Genomic DNA, 8923 nt, shown 5'->3' with positions numbered 1-8923 from the left:
CCGATTCCATACCGGGTATGCAGTAGTCACACAACATGATGTCCTAAAAGCAGAAGCTCTGCCTCCGCATGACTCAGCACAAGAAGCGGAATTGAAGGCCCTCACTGAGGCGTGTAGAGTGGCAGAAGGTAAAACAGCAAACGTTTACACTGATTCCAGGTATGCATTTGGCATAGCTCATGATTACGGCCCAATATGGAAGGCCAGACAATTTTTAACTTCTGTAGGACAACCCATTAAGAATGGTGCAGCAGTACAGAACCTTATGAAAGCCCTACTCCTACCGGATAAAGTAGCAATCCTAAAGGTGAAAGCTCATACTAAAGCCGACACTGCAGAAGCAAAAGGCAACGCCCTCGCAGACTTCACAGCAAAGGCAGCGGCCCTCAAACCATGGAAGAAAGAAGAAAAGAAGATACTGACCGCACAAGTCAGAGACTATGATTTGGACTTTGATAAAAATATGGACATTGATGTACTAAAGACATTACAGTCACAAGCCAGCAAAGAAGAAAAAGATAAATGGACTAATATGGGAGCAGTAGAACAGGGTGGCGTATGGCAAACAGGCAGTAGAACTTGCCTACCACGATCCCTGTACCCCATGATGGCCCAGCTGATCCATGGAAAGACTCACCTATCGAAGGCAGCTATGCTACTGACGCTTGAGAGAGAATGGGTGGCCCCTGGGTTCTCTGTAACTGCTGCATCATTTGTCCAATCTTGTATGATCTGTGCCGTGAGCAACCTAGGACAGAAAGTAAAGGTCCCGCAAAAACACTTGCCTAGGCCACTCTACCCATTTCAGAGATTGCAAATTGACTATATTCAGCTCCCTCGTGTGGGGAAATATGAATATGTGCTTGTTGTTGTTGATATCTTCTCAGGTTGGGTTGAGGCCTACACCATCACCAAGGCAACTGCTCAGGCAACAGCAAAGAAGCTCATGAATGAGGTAGTCTGCAGGTATGGGGTACCAGAGGTAATCGAGTCAGACAGGGGTACACATTTCACAGGTGAAATAATGCAACACATCATGTCTGCCCTGGGTATTTCCCAAGCATTTCACACCCCTTATCATCCACAAAGTAGTGGGAAGGTAGAAAGGATGAATGGTACCCTAAAACTAAAAATACAGAAAGCAATGAAAGAAACAGGCAAACCATGGACTGAGTGCCTCCCATTGGCCCTTTTCTCAGTCAGATATGTGCCTAACAGAAAAACAGGATTATCACCATACGAAATCTTGTTTGGGTGTGCACCCAGGTTGGGTCTGTACTTTCCACAGGTACTGCAGGCCCAGTATGGTACTCTAACTGACTATGTTATGTCCTTAAATGCACGCCTAAAGGCAACACACAATCAAGTGTTTTCTTCAATTCCAGATCCAAATTCTCTTGAAGGAACGCATGATCTGCAGCCCGGAGATTGGGTAGTGACAAAGAGACACGTGAGGAGGACATTGGAACCAAGGTTTGACGGCCCGTATCAAGTGCTGCTCACAACCAGTACTGCCGTCAAACTAGAGGGTAAAACCAATTGGGTACATGCCTCACATTGCAAAAAGGTTAAGAAACCACAATATGAGAGAAATGAGACTATTCCTGGTGCTTGGAATTCTCCTGCTTATCGCCAGGGCCTGGACCCTGACGCCAGCAGGAAAGTTGAAATTGGCACAAACTAAGGAAGGAGGTGTTGTTAGAAGCTACTGGGGTTGGGCAAATAAAACTAAAGCCAGACAGCAAGACGAGTTCATATGTGAAGGCAATCATAGGTGCATAATAGCCAATTTTACACTAGGAGAGACCAGTGGCTTATATGTCCCCTCCAATAAATTTAAAGGTCGTTCATATGTCATACAGGAAGGAGAGCATCCTTGGATAAACATTATCAGTAGAGTAAATATCTCATGCTATAAACTAACCCAAGGATGTGTGGCTCATATAGATAAGCAGTTCACATATGAGCATCTTTCAAAAACGTTAATGTGTAAGGGTGACCAAGTTGGAAGAGGAGGCACAAACCAGACAATATCTTTAAAAGATACATATACTCTCCTGTGCATTAATGGTACTCCTATAGCCAACTCTCTAATGTGGTTAAACCTTTTTGGAAACAACTCCTGTGGTACACACTGACAATTTAGTTAGGCTCCCCCATACATGTAAAAATGTCTCAACCAAACAACAGAGGACCGTAGTGCAGTTTAATATATCTTTCCCTGTAATGAAATCATGCTCTAGAATGAAGAGAGAATGGTACGATACTCTTCTTGGAGGAATAGGAGCAGGCGCAGGGGTTTTAAATTCAATAGATTTAGAAGTAATGAAAAATAAGATGGCAGGGGAAGGAAGAGATGTGTCTAATCTGGTCAATATTCAGGCACAATGGATGCCCTCCATATTCCTCCCCCAACATCTTGCATTAGGATATAATAAGGATGTATTAACGCTTTTTAATCTGATTTGTTTGTAAATATGAGTAAATTCATAAACTATACACAATGTAGCCTGCAATATGTATATATGATTCACGAGAAGGATAAAGCACAGTCAGATTTGATGACAAATAATGAAAAATTGTGGAGAAATATTTTCAAGAATGTAATTCCAGTAGCATCCTGGATACGGCCCCGGGCTGATAGTGTAGAATGCTCTGATGAGTATAGCACTGGGGAAATGATTTTATGATGTAAATGACACAAGCCTGATGTGTAAGTTTGTAGTACTACCTGTGGTGTTTGGACCGCCTCTATATGCTTTCCAATATTGGTTGCCCAAGTTCACAGGTACTATGATTGATAGTGAAAATAAAACCCATGGCATAGAGAACTGTGAAGAAACACTGGATGGCCTAGTATGCGGACGGAGTACAGCCGCATATGAGCCATGTTTCCTGCAGCCTTCAGTCAGCATATGTGATTGGACGGTGCTACCTGCGTCTTTCCATATGCTGATAGAAGTTGGCCCCCAATATATATGCTTTGTTACCAACCAAACTAAAACCACCAGTATGTATAATCTCACCACTCCATTTTCTGGATGTTTACAGAACATATCGGTGATACATTGGTTTACAGAAACTTACACCTTTTTGCCAGATGCTGAAGCTGCAATAAAGTATTACTGGCACCCAGATGCTATCCCTATGTCAAATCTGACTATATCCTTGGGTAGAATTGTAAGACTAATGAAAGACACTGAACACCTTCAAAAGCATTTGGATGTTACTAACCTCTCCCTTATGGAATTAGAAAAACAAACTATATGGGTAGGAGATAAGTTGGTCAGCATAGGTAATAAGATCCAGATAGACACAGAATATAACTGGTATGATATTTTTACTGGATGGTCACCTACAGCAGGAAAGATGATGGATTTTATGTTTCACCCATTACTAATACTGTTTCTTTTGTTCATTCTTTTGAGTGTTTGCAACTTATGGACATTCTGTGGGATACGGAGACAAGCAAATTATCTGGAATCGCTCCCTCTACGATATCGTTAAAACAGTCAAAAGAGTAAAAGAGCAACAACAGTGGGGATCCGGCGAAGAGGATAGAAAGACCGGCAGGGGTGGCTTAGCACCCTTGATAGTACCACAACAAAGGCTCTTTTCAAGATGGACTGTTTTAAATGGGGGATTGTGAGGGTTATGAACATACTAATTTATATATGTATGTATCTTTGATATACGTTTCCGGAGGCTTTAGGCCTAAATTGTACACTCTATTCTGTGTCCTATGAAAAGCTCTGATAAATGCTTGTACATTTAGGTTAGTACTTAATTACATTAAGTAGAGGTGTAATCTTAAATGTCCATCATGTCTCCAAGATCTTGTTAATCTCGTTACAATGATCAAAGGATAATGGAATGCTTCGATCATTAACTGCTGTCTAGGGCATGTGATTAAAATGTAGATTGTGATAAAGAATCAAGGTACTAGACAGTCAGTCTACATTCCAACAAAAGAAGCCATGTTTATTGAGAAAACGCAATTATTCACCACCTTAGTACTTTGACCTCAGTATAACAGATTGAACTTTGTAACACTAGCCTTTGCACTGATACGCCTACTGATACGCCTACTGATACTCCTTCTATTTTTTGTATAAGAAATGACAATGTACAGAATAAACACAGATTGCTTCTAGACACAGGCCTGATCTCTGTGTTTCATTGCTTTCTCACGGCGGCCGCCATAACCACCTCTGATATGGAGCCTCACAGCATATTGACGGAACATTGAATTCCACAACACAGCTGTCGGGTATGAGCTTGCGCCCATGTGACTATTTATGTACAGGCTATTAACAGGCCCAGGACTTTCATCGCGTCTCTGATTGACACTGTCGTGGCTTGGCATAGAGACGACACTGCTTGGATAAGGTCCTTACTCGTGGATGGGGGAAGCCGTGATTCCTGGATGTGGGAATCTAGGAGAAACCTTAGATATGTCTTCTGCTTACCCGGGATCAGGTCTGACTTTTGTTTGTTTACTATCCACCCTAGTTTGTGTACTATCCACCCAAGGTGGAAAGGACTATGGATAAATCTGCGCGTATGGTCTCCGCTGTTTTTGAAACTAGCAGGAAATCATCCAGGTAAAGAAAAATGAGGTTTTTGTTTTTCCTAAAGTAGGCTATCATTTCTATCACTACTTTCGTGAAGACTCTAGGGGCAGTAGAGATTCCGAATGGTAGAGCCATAAACTTGAAATGATAAACTATATCGCCTATTTGCAGAGCAAATCTCAGGTATTTGTAAGGAGCCGCGGCTATTGGGATGTGATAGTATGCATCTTTAAAGGGGTTGTCTCACGCCGAAACGTTTTGTTTTTTTTATTCAATAGGCGCGAGACAAACCCAAGGGATGGGTTAAAAAAAACCCAGTTTATTACTTACCCGAATCCCCGCGCTGCGGCGACTTCTTTCTTCCTTTGCCAAGATGGCCGCCGGGATCTTCACCCACGATGCACCGCGGGTCTTCTCCCATGGTGCACCGTGGGCTCTGTGCGGTCCATTGCCGATTCCAGCCTCCTGATTGGCTGGAATCGGCACACGTGACAGGGCGGAGCTACGAGGACCAGCTCTCCGGCACGAGCGGCCCCATTCACCAGGGAGAAGACCGGACTGCGCAAGCGCGTCTAAAAACGCCAGAAGACAGCGAATTTAGACGGATCCATGGCGACGGGGACGCTAGCAACGGAGCAGGCAAGTGAATAACTTCTGTATGGCTCATAATTAATGCACGATGTATATTACAAAGTGCATTAATATGGCCATACAGAAGTGCTGAACCCCACTTGATTTCACGAGACAACCCCTTTAAGGTCTATGGTGCACATGATGCTGTCGGGATCTATTAGGGTTACAATGGACCTGACAGTTTCCATTTTAAATTTCCTGTTGAAAATAAATATATTTAGGGCTTTAAGATTAAAAATGGTTCTGATAGCACCGTTTGGTTTTCCGATCAAAAAAAGGGGGGAATAAAAACCCTCACCCCTTTCATGTTTGGGAACCTGCATAATGACCCCTAGATTTTTAAGTTCCTGGATGCCCTTTATCAGATTTTCCTGTTCTTGCGGGGACCCTGGAGAAGTTAAGAAACATCTCTTAGGAAGAAGGGAGTTAAATTCAATTTAATACCCTGTCTCGATAATCTGTAGTACCCAGGGGTTGAATGTTACCCCCTCGCCATTGGTCCAAATATCGTGACAGTCTACCTCCTGTTGGATCACAAACAGTCTGGATTTCATTACCCCGACCTCCTTTGGGCTACGACCATCTCCCCGTTTTCCCTTTTCCCTTAGTTTCTAAAGGTGGTTGTCGTGTCCTTTTCGGAAAGGATGGCTTCTTATACGACCTTCTATCCGGAAGGATCTTTTTTTCTCCCGCTTTCTCCAGGATGGGCCCGAACATGTATTCTTCTTGGAATGGGATTGTGCAGTTTTTGTTCTTTGATGTTACATCTGCTGACCATGATTTTAGCGACAACGCTCATCTTGCGGTGTTGCTGAGAACTGCGTTTTTTGCAGCGTATCTAACAGATTCAGCTGACGCCTCCGCTAGAAGACCCATCGCCATTTTCAGGAGGGGAAGGCAGCTGGCTAATTCTTACCTGGAAGCCTGCTCTTTAATTGAGGTTTCCATCCTGTTCAACCACAGGACCATGGATATGGCTACTAATGTCGCCGCTATGTTAGCTTCGATAGTAAAAGAAGTCGCTTCCCATGTTTTTTTTCATCAGACCGTCGACCTTCTTGTCCATAGGATCTGGGAGTTGAGACGCATCCTCAAAGGGCAGCAGGGTTACCTTAGCCACCTTGGCTATCTGCATGTCAACCTTTGGGGTCTCTCTATATATCCGGACTTCTGGAGCAAAAGCCAGTCGGTTCTTGATCTCTTTTGAAACGGATAGTCTCTTTTCTGGTTCCTGCCATTCGTCTGAGACGACTTGCTGCAGGGGTCTGATTTATTGGAAAAATAGCTTTCCTTCTGGACTGAAGCCCCCCAAACATTTCGTCCTGGACAGTTCTGGGCAGATGGTCCTCTTCAATTTGCATGGTTTCCCTCACCACTTTGATGAGATGTCCCATGTCATCTGAAGAAAACTAGTTTTTTTTTCTCATCCTCAGCTCGTGGTAGAGGGTCTTCTAATTCCCCTTCTTATAGGTGTTCCAGGAACTCCTCAGAAATGGAACTTGCCGATTCTACCGGCCTTGATGGCCCCAGCTTAGGGTGAGAAAAGGATGCCATAGAAGCCTGTAATTCTTTAATCATGCACCTAATATCCACTTCAAACACCTCCCTTTCCTCCGCTAGGATTTTCCCTGTGCAATCTTCACAATGATTTTTTTTGCAGTTATCCTCTAATCTCGTTACAGATAACACATTTTCTAGACTGCTTCACTCTTCAGACTTTCCTCATCAGTCTAACCCATGCAAAGAATGGGAGGGGGGGGGGGGGGGTGAGGGAGAGAAAGGGGGACATATGCACATATGCAGGGGTCTGCCTCTTCTTCCCATGCTGACATGCTTGGAGCACTTTCTGGTCTGCAGGGCAACCACCAGAGTAGAGCCTGACAGAGGAGGCAGAATTTAAAATTTGGTGCCATTTCCAGGTTTGATGCCGTAGCCACGCCTCCTACATCATGCACGTGATGTCACCGCTAGGCCGCACCAGTGCTGTGGAGGATGCCGCTGCCAGGAGTATCATCTGAGGACTCAGCGGCGCCTGAGGAAGCCGACCAGCCTACAGGGACCAGCAGCCCCACAGGCCGGGAATGCAGACCGGCCTCTTCACTGCAGGGAACTTCAGCACAGCGTGCCCTCTTGGTGAGTAAAACCCCCAGAGCTCTTGCATCTGACCACCGTAGGGACAGAATGACACTGAGGAGATGGTGGAAGGGAGGTGCTTTAAGGGCTCTTCCTGTCCCTACCAAGGTCAGAGGGCAACCTCCATATGTAATGGGGCCGTCAGGATGACGACCGGGAAAGCATTGATTAATGATTGATAATCTGTTTTCCCTTAGTCCTAACGGCAGCACAACCATGGGTTAATTCCACTCCTGCATACAATTAGGACAGCTGGAATTTTTTATCAAATTAAAACTGGAGTCCCCTTACTCCATAAGGAGGGTGTCAAAGCCCTTCCACCATGTGTCTATTATAAAGTAATAGATTATTAGGGCAAGAAGCTTGTACAGCTGTCAACGATTATCGCTCAAAATTCAACTTTTGAGCGATAATCGTTGTGTGCATTTACACGGCAAGATGATCGCTCAAACAGCAGTTTGACAGTTTTGAGCATTTACTTTGCATAAGTGTGTAAATGAAGGCTCATGCTGTATGCAGTAGACAAATGGGACCGCTATCTTCTGCATACAGCTGAGCACTCCGAGCGGGGTATGCAGAACAAAGTTGGAGCGCTGTTTTCTGCATACTCCTGCAGTATTCACAGAGCGCTCAGCTGGTATACAGCTGAGTGCTCAGAGTGGGGTATACAGAGGACAGCTGGAGCACTGTCTACTGCACACTTCTGCTGTTTTCTCCGAGTGGGATACCAGCTGAAACAATATTATCAGCGGTATTCCGGTGAGAACTCCGCACGCAGTCCTGAGACTCATCGTTAACGAAAACTGCACAATGGCCATGCGTTTAGACCCAACAATTCTCGCTCAAAAGACTGCTTTGAGTGAGAATCGTTGGGTCTAAATGGGCCTTTAGCGCGTTTTCCCTTAGTCCCATCAATCATAATTAACGCTTCCCTTACGTCCCCACAGCAGTACAATTATGGGGATCTAGCAAGTAATGATCTTGTGGGGAGGGGCCTAATGCATAGTGAAACTATAAATTGATCATTCAAGAGCAGTCTCTTCCGAGACCCAAAATTTCAAGCAAGAATAGTTGATAAATATATGCTGCAAGTTCCAAGCCACGTGTGGGCCCAATGCTCCCTCACTATTTTCAGGGGTAGATGAGTTGCTGCACACATCTTTATTCAAGAGTGTGGTGGGGGAGTAACTGAAGATAGACTTTTTGGCAACAGTCTCTTCTTAGCTGATAGTCCTCACATAGGATGCTAAAGACTGGAATGCTCAGTTGGTGACATGTATTCAACACTGATGAAGACCCTTGAAGAGATTCCCCTAGCCTCAAATCTTGAAGAACTCAGAGCCATCAGGCTTGTTTTACTTAATTTGAAGAGAATATCCTCTTCAATCCAGGAGGTCCAAGTACAGACAATCTGTCAGCATTATTTTACATAAACAGGCAAGGATGAAGAAGAGATTATTTTCTAGGAAAAAGCGTGTTATGATGTCATCATGGGTGGACAAGGAGTCTTCAATACAAAAGAATAAGAAAACCACAGCAATACCTTTATTGCTCCACAGAACCTGGTTTACCCGATGACGCTG

Source organism: Eleutherodactylus coqui, chromosome 3, assembly GCF_035609145.1.
Source record: "Eleutherodactylus coqui strain aEleCoq1 chromosome 3, aEleCoq1.hap1, whole genome shotgun sequence".
NCBI lineage: Eukaryota > Metazoa > Chordata > Amphibia > Anura > Eleutherodactylidae > Eleutherodactylus > Eleutherodactylus coqui.
The sequence above is the reverse complement of the archived record's forward strand: the minus strand, read 5'-3'. Positions refer to the sequence as shown.